Source organism: Leopardus geoffroyi, chromosome A2 (assembly GCF_018350155.1).
Source record: "Leopardus geoffroyi isolate Oge1 chromosome A2, O.geoffroyi_Oge1_pat1.0, whole genome shotgun sequence".
Taxonomy (NCBI): domain Eukaryota; kingdom Metazoa; phylum Chordata; class Mammalia; order Carnivora; family Felidae; genus Leopardus; species Leopardus geoffroyi.
Genome location: NC_059331.1, coordinates 15231864 through 15246604, shown reverse-complemented (window position 1 = coordinate 15246604; position 14741 = coordinate 15231864). Strand labels below are relative to the sequence as shown.

Genomic DNA, 14741 nt, shown 5'->3' with positions numbered 1-14741 from the left:
CCATCAAAAAAGTGCCATTTATAATAGTGCTTGCGTGTTCATGAGAAAACCCATTTGGAGTGACTCACGCCACAATTATACTTGGACACAGAAGCGGACCTTGGGATTAAGTTTTTAATCTGTTCATTACAGGGGAGACAAAGAATCCTTTCCGTTGCTGCAAATCTTCTTAGGCCTTGTGATTGCTTCTAGAAAAAGATAATCCTATTTGAAGAAATACTGAATGTATAAAACAGTACAGATGGTCCCTGACATACGATGGTTCTACTTATGATTTTTTGACTTGACAATGGTGAGAAAGCGATATGCATTCAGTAGAAAGTGTACTTTGAATTTTGAATGTTGATATTTTCCCGGGCTAGTGCTATGCAGTCTGGTGCTCTCACAGGATGCCGGGCAGGTGCAGTGACCACAGCTCCCAGTCAGCCCCAAGGTCATGAGGGTGAACAACCACCACACTGACAACCATCCTGCACCCCTACAACCATCCCGTTTTTCACTTTCGGGACAGTATTCAATAAATCACATGAGCTATTTAGCACTATATTATCAAGTAGACTGTAGGCTCATGTAAGTGTTCTGAGCATGTTTAAATTCGGCCAGCCTAAGCTGTGATGTTCAGTGGGTTAGGTGTACTACGTGCATTTCTGACTTGGGGCGCCCGGGTGGCTCAGTTGGTCAAGCGTCCGACTTTGGCTCAGGTCATGATCTCACGGATCATGGGTTGGAGCCCCGTGCAGAGCCTGGAGCCTGCTTCACATTCTGTGTGTGTCTCTCTCTCCCTGCCCCTCCCCTAGTTGTGCTTTTGCGTGCTCTCTCAAAAATAAATAAACAAACATTGAAAAATATTTTAAAAAATAAATAAATGCATTTGTCGACTTACAACATGTTTAACATGTGATGGGTTTCTTGAGACATAACCCCATAGTAAGTCCAGGAAGATCTGTACTGAATTTAATTTTCCTGGAATATACTCGAATTTTTTATTGCTGGTCTAAGAGTGGGCTATAGGGGACATGGATTTATTTGCAAATGCATGAAATGTATCTTGCCCATCTTTTGGTGGTTTCTGCAATTTTAATCAATAAATGTTAATAAGCTCTTATGGCACCTACACCTCTGGCTTCAATTTGGCCTTTAGTCATACCATCTTTTGGCATCTCTTGCATTCTTGTACAATGAACTAGCCCTTGAATTTATGTGCCTATGTCTTTTCCTCCCGAGTAGACAATAAATTAACTAAGCCAACAATCATACTCCTCTGATCGTTGATCAGCAATATAGTTTTATACACAGAGAACACAAGTTGTGTGTTACTCCCTAAGGTCCAGCTTAGTGTTTTACAGCCCAAGTTACACAGCAGACAAATAAGAGACAGCATAGGCCTCAGTTTCCCACTCTGCCCAATTTACGGGGTGTAGAGATCTTGTACGTAAAGAATTAACAAGTGTCGCGCACACGCAGGGAGCCCGGGAACTGGTGGGCTGATATTAATGGTAACAATAATGCAGTTGCCCCTCAATGTCCTGTAGTGGCTAGCAGGATTTGCTGACACGTCCTTCATCTCAAGTGGCTTCCCAATGGCTGCTGACAAACACACCCCAAGTAGAGAGGGTGGCAAACATATCTATCCTTTTCCTACTAGTCACCTTTCAGACCAAGCAGAATATGTGTCTGAGAAGCACCTAGAGTCCCTCCTTTCTAGCACCCTCTCTCCTCCCTCCTCATTCCATGTAGACTTTTTTTACCCTTCGTGACCCTCCACCCACCCACAGAGTTTCTAAATCTACACGACAAACCACCCTTTCTCTCCCTAAGACAGACTGCCTTTTGTGGCAGAGTTTCATGTTCTTCTACTGAACGACCTCTCTCCTACCAGGGTGGAAGATAAGAATGCTGAAGGGAGATGAGGGACTGAAAATCCCGTTTGGCAAAACAACAGCAACAAAATCACCACCACCATAAGCATCACCATCAGCACCATCATCCATCACCATCAGCATCAACATCACCATCAGCCACCCATCACCACACCATCACCATGATCATCATCAATGAGCATCACCATCACCATCACCAGCAGCAGCAGCATCTGAATTCTCTACCTGGAGCCCCGGGTGAAAGGAGGGCAGGGGGAAAGAAAGAGAAGCTCAGCCATGTTCAAGTGCTTGACAAGAGGCACAGAAGGAAGAGGAGAAGCAGAAGAAGACCAGAAGGAGAAAGAGGAGGAGAAGACTGAGAAGAAGGACGAGAAGGAGAAGAATGTAGAAGAGGAAGACTGAGTGGTCTTGGGATGCGGCAGGCAATGAGATATTTATCATCCCTGGCCCTCAGCCTCAGGTAGGAAAATGCCGTTCTCTTGGGCACAAAGGGTTGAAAAGACAGGATGACCACCAAGATGTGGTTTATCAGCCAACCGGACTGTTCTGTAGCTGTTTACATCTTGACCACCCTGGCCCCAGAAAGAGGAGGAGGATGCTAAGAGCTCTCAATTACAGGATCCTTGTTACTGGCCTGGTACTGCACCAAGCTGGGTGGCCGAAAGCAAACCATTTCACCTCTCTAATCTCCAGCTTTTTCATCTGTCAAGGGGAACAGGTGTGTGGCACCTTCCTCACAGATCTGTTGTAAGGACTGAACGAGAGAATGCATGGAAAGCCGTTGGCACAATGTAATGGCAGCCCTTAGTACTGTATGTGAGGCTGCCCCTCCCAGGAGCTCAGGCCGGGGCAGGCAAGGCAACGTGGCCAGTGTGTAGGTCCAGTAAAGGTGTAGGCTGCTTAGTGCTGACAAATCGTAAAGAAGTATGTTTTCAATACTTTTCCCCTGGTTCAGTCCCCACATCATCCAGAAGGTATGAGACAGGGTTAGTTGAACGTCTGCTTGTCAAACATGTATGTGCATATGGATCACCCAGGGATCAGAAAGTTTAGGGTGGGTCTGAGATGTTGCATTTCTAGCAGGCTCCCGGGAGATGCTGATGCTGTCAGCCCATGGCCTGCCCTGTGAGTACCAAGAGCTAACTGATATCTCTGGTGTAACACAGTCAGTTATGACATCAGAGCGATACAGAAGTAAAGACAAGAAACATGGCCACTGATACGCTTCCCAATACTTGCTTATTCTGTCAAATTTGGGAGCAAAAGTCCACCTGAACGAGTGGGAAGCTTGCATAATAATACCTTAAGAAGAAGAAAGGAAGGGAGGGAGGAGGGAGGAGGGAGGAAGGACACAAGGCAAGAAAGAAGGGAGAGGGGAGGGAGGGAGGAAAGAAGTGAAATGAAAACAAATGGCTTCTAAGGCCATACCATAAGAGAGAAGCTAACAGATTTTGCCAAATAGAAATTGGTCCTATTGGACTTACTTATAAATACATTTAAATTACATGAAATTAGCCAGCTGTTCATCAAATGGAGGTTGCCAAAGTGCTTGGGAAAGATTTTTTAAAGAATGTTAACAGCTCTCCACCTGAGTCTTGCTTACATGTTAAATTTGCTTAGCAGATCCGAAGGCAAAGACAAATCCCTCTCAAAATAACCAAGTTTCCTTCTGAATCGAACTAACCACACATGAACAATTCAATTCAACCCATCAATGCCTGAACAGCTTGTACATACCAAGCACCATCTTCTGTCCTGCAGATAAGGAGAGAAAAAGACACTGGGAGCCTGGGTGGCTCCGTCAGTTAAGTGTCCGACTTCAGCTCAGGTCATGATCGCATGGTTCGTGGGTATGAGCCCAACGTTGGGCTCTGTGCTGACAGCTCAGAGCCTGGAGCCTGTTTCAGATTCTGTGTCCCCCTCTCTCTCTGCCCCTCCCCTGCTCGTGCTCTCTCTCTCTCTCTCTCTCTCTCTCTCAAAAATAAACATTAAAAAAATGTTTTTAAAGACACTAAATGCACATTCTCAAGAGCTCAGGGGTAATGGTGGAGACAGACAATTGAACCCTCCCCCTTCCCCTTAATCTGTGATGGCAGTAAGAATGGGGACTAAGGGGGTGCCTGGCTGTCTCAGTCGATGGAGCGTGCAATTCTTGATCTCAGAGTTGTGAGTTCAAGCCCCATGTTGGGTATAGAGATTACTTAAAAATAAAATCTTAAAAAAAAAAGAATAGGGAGTATGGAACACATAGAGGATGGACATTTCCTTCAGCCTGGAGAGGAAGGAGAGTACAGGAAATAGAGATAGATCGGGGAAGATATCCTGGAGGAAGTGATTTGAGTGCTGTCCTGCTTGTGTGGTTGTAAAACAATCTTCTGGATGTCCATTCTTCACATCCTCAAAACTGCATCTAGGAAGATGCAGGGCAAGAAAAGCAATTTCTGAAGTCCTCTGGCCTCCATGGTCAGGAACAGCTAGCTGCCTGGGAAGTCTTCAGTTCCTTGACTCTTTTGCCAACTCCTACCTCCCAAGGCCAGTAGGGGGCAGAGCCAGTAGCCCTGAGTGGAAAGAAGTCTCCAGGAATTGCCTTGAAATTACACTAATGTATTCATTAGCATCTCATTAGCATCCTTTGACAACAGTAAATAATTCATTGGTTCTGCTCTAGAATATCTAACGGAGTGGTCCAAACTCCTTTGCAGAAGGGGCAGGCCTAAGGATCTGGGGGAGGGCTGAACTGGGGCAGCAGCTCTCACACTGGGAAGTCTTCCCTCATGGGCCCACAGTGCCACTCTGATGGAAGGGAACAAAGCAACACATCACTTTCCCTTCACCCGAGAAGACCCCCTTTTTCTCCCATAAATGAGACCCTCTGAGAGAAGGGGAAACTGACCAGGGTGACCCACTTTCAAAACAGAATAAAGATTTGCTGTCAGAAAGCTCACAACAAGCCCACATCAGCCTCCCCCCAGGCTACAGAGGTGCTATACAGAGAAAGATCCATCCCAAATTACGAGAAGTTCTACGATGCAGAGACCTTACAGCATCATTTGGCAAAGGGTTTCCCCAAAACTTATTGACCATGGAACCATTATTTTAATTGCAGAGGACTTATTAATATTCATCAAACACTGGTGTTCCATGGAGCTGAGATGCAGTTTGAGTCCAAAGGCTGTCTGTTGGCAGAAGTCCTTCTCACTCAGGGAGGTCAGTCTTTGTTCTATAAAGGCCTTCAACTGATTGGACGAGACCCACCCACATCACGGAGGGGAATCTGCTTTAGTGAAAGTCCATTGATTTAATTGTTGATTTCAACCATAAAGCACTTTCACAGAAACATCCAGAATAACGTCTGACCAAATACCTGGGCACCATGACCCAACCAAGTTGACACATAACATTAACCAACACAGTGCCGGATTTGGCGTCATGTCACTCCATATGGTGTCGGCTAAGGAGCTCGCCTGGGGCTGGAGGAACCAAACCTTCCTAGATGACTCATTCACACAGCGGCGAATCAGTGCTGGCTGTGGGCTGGGAGCTCGGCTGGGCTGTTGGGGTGGACATGGGGGACCGGGTTTCTCTCTCCACGGGCTTCTCCATGAGGCTGGAAGCCCATCTTCTCCCTCCAGCAAGATGACTGACTTCGAAAGCAGGCGGTCTAGGACATGTTAAACTCCACCCTCCAATTATCATTTTTTTCCCCATGCAAAATACCTTCACCCCTGTAACTCACATCCCTTTACCACACCTGGCGCAAGGACCAGGGTCTCATTAGCCAAATAACGTTCAAGTGTGGATGAGGCTTGTCAGGTCCAGTTCAAAGATAGCGACAAAACATTCCACCCATGGGGAAGTGGGGTGGATGTCCCCTCCCTGGGAATCTGGGGCTGGGGAGCTCCGTTGACCTTGTTGGTAAACAGAAGATGGCAAAATAATGCCATGGTGGCTGGTAGACCTGGGCCTTAAAGAGACTGGTGCTTTCTGCTTTCTGCCTCTTGGAACACTTGCTCTGGGCCCTAAGCCATTGTGAAGTCCAACACCCCTGAGACTCCAATGCTAGAGCAGCCACAGATAGATAGATGTTCCAGTCTGTAGTGACTACTGAGCCCAGCCTTCCAGCCACCCCCAATGAGGCTCCAGACATGTGAATGACGCCATCTTGGGCCCTCCAGATCAGCTGGGACACCAGATGTATGGCACTGAGTAACCTTTGTGGGCACCCGGAGGAATAGGTCTGCCCAGATTCCTGACCCACAGAATCAAATATTAAAAAAATTGTTGTTTTAAGCCACAGCAATAGATAATAGGAACAAATGGCATTTTGACATATTTTTTAGTTCAGAAGTTGATAAACTCTTTGTGTTTCATCACGGGAACCCCCTTTCTAATAAAATTTCACACAGAACCCTAATATGTGAAGAGGTATGAGGGAGCTACTTGAAGGAAGGATGGGGGTCCCGAACTCTCCATGATTTAAACTCCCTTGGCGCACCTGGGTGGCTCAGTCGGTTAAGCATCCGGCTTTAGCTCAGGTCACGATCTCGCTGTTCATGAGTTCGAGCCCCGGGTCTGTGCTGACAGCTCCAAGCCTGGAGCTTGCTTCTGATTCTGTGTCTCCCTCTCTCTCTGCCCCTCCCCCACTCATTCTCTCTCTCTCTCTCTCTCTCTCTCTCTCTCGCTCGCTCTCTCTCTCCCCCCTCCCTCCCTCTCTCTTTCAAAAATACATAAAACGTAAAATAATAAATAAATAAATAAATAAATAAATAAATAAATAAATATAAAATAAAATAAACTCCCTCAATCCTCTTATCCCTGCCCCCTGGCTAAAGCACCTCTGGAAACACATAGAAACCTGAGAACACAATCAAAGACTGCAAATCTAGTCCTCTTTATTCTATAAAGACTGTATTTGAGGTTCAAGGGCTAAATGGTTTGCTTTATGTAAGCACGTCTCAAAATGCGGTCCCCAGATCACGAGCATCAACACCATCTGGAAATTTATGAGAAATGCAAATTGTCCAGCCATACCCCACATCTACCAAATCAGAAACGGGGGTGGGGGCCCAGCACCCTGTGCTTTAACAAGCCCTGTCGGGGATTCCTTCCACAAGCTCCAGTTTGAGAACCACTGCTCTGTACCACAGGGTGAGGTAATTACCAAGCAAGTACCTTGACTTGATTAGATCTGGGTTTGAATTCCTGAACACTTCTTAGCTTGGTGATTTTCGGCAAGTTACTGACTGTCTCAGCCTCAGTTTCCCCCTCTGGAAAGAGAAGAGAGTAGTAACTACTGGTTAGGACCATCCCTCTGATGGTCCCAACCTTCTTGGGTGCTGGAAACAAAGAGAGGGCTCTAAGGTCCAGGTTGATGTGGTAACTGAGGCCATCTGGAAGAGTTGGAATGGTGGCCATTTCCCGAGTTGGGGGTCATAGGTTTTCTTCTAAGCATCCTTGACTAGTTCCGAGAGCAGGAGAGACAATGAGGACACACAACCACTGGGGTTTAATTTACACTGACCAGCTTCACCAGAATTTCAGAGAAGCCTCAGTGTCCAGCCCACAGGCTCAAGTCCGCCACTGCCATGCCCCTGTCTGCAGCCCCAGCCCAAGAGCCCTGTGCCTCTCCTGGGCTCCCCCTGGACCTGGCCGCATGATGAAGCAAGCCAGATCACAGTTGGTTCCGCCTCTAATGACTTCATCTGCCTATTTTTTCCTTCTTTCTCGCAATAATGTCAATACCAGAAGGAGGAGGTTGTCAGGGCAACCCGGAGTGGAGGTGGGAAGTCCATCCTTGACCTAAACCTTAAGTCTGTTTGGTTAAACACCCACTGAGTTCTTGGCTGCCTGGTCTCCTAGTAGCAAGAATGTAAAAATTCGACGTTTTCTGTTTTTCTCCTTTTTTTCTCTCCCTGTAATAATCTCTGTCTCTCCCCCACCTCTCTTTCTCTCTCTCTCTCTCTCTCTCTCTCCCCCTCTCCTCTCTCTGCAGAGTCGGCCTGACCTGTGTGCATTCTCCTGAATTTATTGGCTTTACCTCCTTCTGTTTCTACGAACCAATATTGATACCTTTTTCTCCCTGACTTCATAGATCGAGACCCTCTGATACCCTGCCTGATCAGTATTGCTCACCCTACCCCACCCAGGGGCAGGAATTAGATGAGGCAGAGCACCAGGAGGGCCTGGGAGCGGGTGGCAGACACAGAAGTCAGGGCTGGTAGTGCTACTGTTTTATTAATTCCCGTCTTCCTGGCCTGTATTTTCTCCATTACAAAACGAACATGTTGGTCTCAGAGTTGCCATAATTGTGTTATGATACCATTTAAAATGATAAGGAAAAAGTCTGGAGAGAAAAAAAAATAGAATACAGACAGAGATTATGTCTAAGGGATGAGATAACGATTTTTATATTTTTCTGTACTTCCTGAACTTTTTTTTTTTACAATGAGCATATATTACTATTTTTAACTTTCTTTTTGAAATAATTATAGATTTATAGGACGTTGCAAAAATAGTACAGAAAGGTCCCATGTACCCTCCACCCAGGCATGTATTACTTTTATAATAAAAAATAGAGATTTTTAAAAATTATCCCATATTTATAAGAACCAGCTTAAGAGCTCCCAATGGCCAGAGCGTCTGGGTGGCTCAGTCAATTAAACATCCAACTCTTGATTTCAGCTCAGATCATGATCTCATGGTTTGTGAGATCAAGCCCTGCATTGGGCTCTGTACTGTCAGCAAGGAGCCAATTTGGGATTCTGTCTCTCCCTCTCTCATTGCCCCTCCCCTGCTCGTGCTCTCTCTCCCTCTTTCTCTCTCTCTCTCTCTCTCAAAATAAATAAATAAACTTTTAAAAAACAAATAATTCCTGGGGCACCTGGGTGGCTCAGTCAGTTGAGCATCTGATTTCGGCTCAGCTCATAATCTCCTGGTTTGTGAGTTCGAGCCCCATGTTGGGCTCTGTGCTGACAGCTCAGAGACTGGAATATGCTTTGGATTCTGTGTCTCCCTCTCTGTCTGCCCCTCCCCTAATTGCATTCTGTCTCTCTCGCTCTCTCTCTCAAAAATAAATAAACATTAAATTTTTTTTTTAAAACAAAGAGTTCCCAATGGCCAAATCTGAGATAATTTGAGCAACGAATAATCATAGTAATGAATTATAACCCATAGGAAAAAAGAAAACATCCACAAGTCCACACTGATTAAGTAAATATCTGAATAAATAAATAGGAAGGGACAGTTCTACTTCAGAGCAGAATTTCAATTAATAAATGTAGAAGGGGGGCGCCTGGGTGGCGCAGTCGGTTAAGCGTCCGACTTCAGCCAGGTCACGATCTCGCGGTCCGTGAGTTCGAGCCCCGCGTCAGGCTCTGGGCTGATGGCTCGGAGCCTGGAGCCTGTTTCCGATTCTGTGTCTCCCTCTCTCTCTGCCCCTCCCCCGTTCATGCTCTGTCTCTCTCTGTCCCAAAAATAAATAAACGTTGAAAAAAAAATTTTTTTTTAAATAAATAAATAAATAAATAAATAAATAAATAAATAAATGTAGAAGGAATGACAGAAACAGGAAACCAAGAGGCAAACAGCACAGCAATAACTGTTGTCCGAAAGTATCATCAATGGCTGCTAAAATCTGTGGGCCAATGAATGAGAAATGGATATTTCTATAGACTCAAGATAATTATTCAATACAAAGGGGAAAATAGAAATCAAGCAGACACCCATCACCTTAACCAAGGGATCAACGTCAACATTACCAGTAATGACATGTTGATATCACGCATCCCTGATAGCATTCACAATGTCACTTCTGGTATTCTTGTCCAAAAGGCATCACCTCAACCTAATCACAAGAAAACCTCAGACAAACGCAAATTGAGGGACATTCTACAAAAATGCTTGACCAGTACTCTTCAGAAGTGCCAAGGTCATAAAAGACAAGGCAAGACTGAGAACCTCTCCCAGATTAAAGGAGGTTAAGGAAACAAAAACTAAATGCAACATGGGGATTCTGGATTGGATTCTGAGCTAGTCAAAGGTGATTAGCAGAAAAACCAAGCGTATCAGTTAGGATTCTTAGCTGCAGGCAACAGAAACCAACTCTGGCTAAACAAGATTTATCAGAAAAGAATCAGAGCTGGAAGGAAGAGGCTAGATTTGAACCTAAACAGATGGGCTCTGGAGGTCCAACTCCTACATTTTGCTTCCTTCTGACGAACAAATGAGCCTTTAATGAGACGTTCTGTGTTCCAGGCACCAGAGATACAAAACTGAGCAGACTCAGTCCCTGAATATAATTGAAACCATGTTGGTATCCCCAGTCCCAGGCACAGTATCACTCCTGGAAGGTGTTTAATAAATGGCAGTTGCATGATTCAATGAACCAATGTGGCAGCTAGCCTCCAAGGTGGCTCCCAATGATCTCCCTTCCTGTTATTTACCCCTCAGGTAGTCCCCTCCTATGCTTTGGTGCCAATATAATATGGTGGAAGAGATGGTCTATGATTTCTAGGGTTCGATCATAAAAGATATCGTGGCCTCAACCCCCTTTTCTAGGATCACTTGCTCTGGGGCAGCCAGCTGCCAAAGTCATGGACACTGGAACAGTCCAGGTTCAACAGTGAGAAACGGACACCTCTTGCCAACAGCCATGTGAGGAGGGCCATTTTGGAAACAGATCCTTGAGTTCCAGTCAAGGCTTCAGGTGACTAAGTTCTGGCTGACATCCTGACGTCAACATCCTGAGAGACCTCAAGCCAAAACCGCCTAGCCAAATTGCTTCTGATTTCCTGACCTACCAAAACTTTGTAATAATAATCATTGTTGTTTTAGATAGTCAACTATTGGGGCAATTTGTTACCCAGCAATAGACAGCTAATACAATCAGTGAATGAGTGAATGTCAGACCTACACTTTCCTTCCTATGTCCCACGCTTACCACCACAGCACTGATGATATTTGGTTGTTCATACACCTGCATCACCTCGATGCCCTGAGAACAAAGATGTTCCTTTTTTCTCTGGATCCCAATAGCCTTCTGCCATACCTGACATGTAGCGGTTGCTCAATAAATATTTGTGGAGTGAATCAGTGTGAAGAGACAAATGGAGTCCTAAACCCATCTTTATCCAGAGTTCCCCAGCAATCCTAAAAATATTGCCACTGGGGAGGAAGAAAAGGAATAGATTTTGAATAAGAACCCTGAAGTCAGTAGGGTTTTTTTTTTTTTCCACCTGACTTCCAATCACCCATGTTTTCCAAAAGTACTTGAAATAGGAGTGGAAGTGTTTGGTAAAGAGAGCAACACCCTCCCCACTACCCACTTGAGTTAAGGAATGGCCCCTTCTTCCAAGCCACAAAGGTATAGAGTGATGCTTCACAGGTCACCTTGGTGGGCTGGCTTGTCACTATTTTGCAAGTACCACAATGTATAGAAATTAGCTATCTTCAAAATGTGCTTATTTTCATCTACTTGGAGAACTAACAAGCAGCCATTAAAAATGATAAGAACTATAGGGGCGTCCCGGGGGGCTCAGTCGGTTAAGCGTCTGACTTCTGCTCAGGTCATGACCTCGCCGTTCGTGAGTTCGAGCCCTGCATCAGGCTCTGTGCTGACAGCTGAGAGGCTGGAGCCTGCTTCGGATTCTATGTCTCCCTCTCTCTCTGCCCCTTCCCCACTCATTTTCTCTCTCTTTCTCTCTCTCAAAAATAAATGAACATTAAAAATATATATAAGAACTATTAATCAATACGGAAAATATGTCACTTTTGGTGAGAAGAGCAAGAATGAAATTCCATGTGCATCACAAAGACTGTATAGCCCTGGAGGTGGCCGGGACAGTGATCCACATTATCGCTCCGGTTGTACAGAGAAAGAAGCGAAGGCCACGGATTAGAAACCCAATAATATGTCACAGAGCTAGAACCTGGGTCAAGCCCTCTGGCCTCCACGTTAATGGCCTGTCCATTATACCCTAGCGCGGCAGTTCTCAAACTTCTTGTTCTCGGGACCCCCTTACACTGTTAAAAATCACTGAAGCCCCCGAAGAGCTTTTGTAAGCTCCAAGAGGACAGGGACAGGGATCAGCCTTTGCTCAGCTTTGTGGGCTCATCCCCTCGCCATTGAACACACACACACACACACAGTAGGTGGTCAATTCTTGCAGCAGGATGAGAGAGAGGATGGGAGGGAAGGAAAGACCGCCCCAGGCCCAAAGCGGCCCCACCATCTCACCAGCGCCTCCTCCGGATGCCGCCACCCGCCATAAGCCCCGCCCCTTCCGGAATGCCGGAAGCGACCAATAGTTAGAATCCGTAGATACTCAGTGGCACCGTCATAGAGCACTCACTATGTACCAGGCGCTTTCCTCTCACTTTCCATGGATGGTATTTACCCCTCAACAGGAGCAACCTATTTCTCGGATGCTATTATTTTTCTTTTTTAATTGTAGTTGACATATACTATTAAATTCGTTTCAGGTGTGCTACCTAGGGATTCGGCAATTACATGCATTATGAAATTCAGCTTGTATTATTTTACAGATGAAGAAACTTAGGCACACACAGAAAGGCTAAATACCCTGCCCACAGTTACAAGATGAGCAAAGAGTGGACCCAGGGTTCACTCCAGACTCCGCCGACTCAGCTGCAGCTCGGTGCTGCCTCTCGCAGTGGGAAAGGGGCTCACACAGCCGGGGGCACCTCGGTGGAGATCGATGAGGACTCGGCAAGGGGAAAAGAGCCAGGGAAGCGGCCTCTGGTCCACACTCACCGCTTCAATCACATGCAAATATACCCAAGTTCAGCGGGTGCACACGTTTAATCCACCCTGGAGGGGCAGGGACTGATGTGGAAGCATTCGCCCATTTCCATGGTGCAAATGTTTTCTTAGCCTGGCTGACTTCGAGAAACCAGTGGTTTAACACCCGTTTATGAAATCCCTGACTATTTAACAAGGCACTCTTGGAAACCAGAATGAGCCGGCTCCAACACCCCACTGTACCAGCCAGTCCAGCAGCACTGACTTGGCCCCTTGGGTCCCCAGCAACACACAAGACACTAACCAAGCAACCGCCATGAGATGGACTATTGTTAATATCATTATACCAATGACAACACTGAGGCTCCACACAGACAATTTTCTCGGGGCTACAGAGCGGGAACGAAAGCGAGCAGGGAATCAAGTTCGAGTCTCTAAACCCACACTGGTCAGTATGGTAACCACGAGCCACATGTGACTATTGAACACTAGATGTGTGGCTGGCCCAAGCTGAGATGCCGCTGAGAGCGTAAAACACACACCAGGTTTCGAAGACTTTGTTAAAAGAAAGAAGAATGTAAAGGATTGCATATATATATATATATATATATATATATATATATATATACACATACATACACATATACATATACATATATATACACATATACACATATATGTACACACATGTATACATATGTATATACACACACGTATATATACACATTTTTAAAAATTTTTTGTTAACGTTTATTTATTTTTGAGAGATAGAGAGACAGACCATGAGTGGGGAGGGGCAGAGAGAGAGAGGGAGACACAGAATCTGAAGCTGGCTCCAGGCTCCGAGCTGTCAGCACGGAGCCCGAGGCAGGGCTTGAACCCACGAACTGTGAGATCATGACCTGAGCCGAAGTCGGACACTTAACTGACTGAGCCACCCAGGCGTCCCTTGTTTATGTATTTTTACATTGGCCGTATGTTGAAATGATAATATTTGGGACAGGCGGAGTTAAATAAAATATATTCTTGAAATTAATTTCATTCTTTTCTAAAGTGGCCACGAGGAAATTATAAGTTAGATGTTTAGCTCACATTATATTTCTAGGAGCATGACTCTAGACTCCTGGTCTAGTGCTCCCTCCCGCAGCACCAGGGACCCATAAATCCCTGCAGAGTCTTGTGTTCGAGAACGCATGTGCTCATGCCCATGCACACACACACACACACACACACACACACACACATACACACACTATCCCTCTCGTGGACAGGACTGATCGCACTCTCTGTCTCCTCCCCACACTCACCACTCACCCCTCAGAGCCTCTCAGCGGCCATAAAGATACACAGCCCCCCACACCTGTCCTCAGAGCATCTGCCTGAGGACCTCACCCCCTCCAAATGACCTTGACACCTGGACGGAAATGCCGCCCTGGAGCACCTGCTGGGGGAGCCCCCCACGCACAGATCAGCATCACTCTGTCTGGCTGGGCGGTGGGCAGGGGGCAGTCAGCACCTCTTCCGCCAGCCTCAGTTTCTTTGGGGAGCCCTTCGAGGGAAGGATATTTACCTCCGTGTGGCAAAATTACTGTCCTTGGGTAACAAGAGCGACGGCTCGAGTGTTCAAGAAGGAAATCGCTTCTTTTCAGACGCAGCTTTTTCCCAGCTTTCTTCTTCCTGAATTTTCCAGCGTGCACTTTTCCCGACAGTGGTTGCCTATGACAGAGGGGGCCAGATCAGAAGCCCACTGCTGCCGGCTTCTCAGAGGACTTGCACACTTTTGTGCATGTGTTTGGGGGTGTGGGGGTGGGTGAGGAAAGCAGGAAAATCAACATGTTCTCTGTCGGCCTCCCCTCTGCCTCATTCACAAGCCTGCTTGTTCAGCACCCTGCTGGCTGTGCTCTGGCCTCACCGAGCCGCCGGTTCCGGAGTTTTTAGGAGTCAGGCTGTTTCAAGTTCACAGCCGTTGGGCATCTCCAAAGGGTTTTGTTTTTTCTTTCCTTAAGTATCAAAACACAGACCTTCTGGCCCAGGTGACATTAATCTGACAATTACATGGAGGTAATTATCCAAATGCAGACTTTGGATTCTATAAACAGACA

The 14741-nt window shown here is 46.1% G+C and overlaps 1 protein-coding gene across 1 annotated transcript in view; it reads right to left on the bottom strand.

Moving 5' to 3' along the window:
• LARS2 (leucyl-tRNA synthetase 2, mitochondrial) overlaps positions 1-14492 on the bottom strand; it is a 193748-nt gene extending 179256 nt beyond the window's left edge. The window contains exons 1-2 of the mRNA XM_045492605.1: positions 14210-14492; positions 7053-7147 (exon numbers count right to left, since the gene is read on the bottom strand). The gene's annotated coding sequence lies outside the window, so the exon portion shown is untranslated. The remainder of the gene's footprint in view (positions 1-7052; positions 7148-14209) is intronic.
• Positions 14493-14741: the final 249 nt, after the last annotated feature.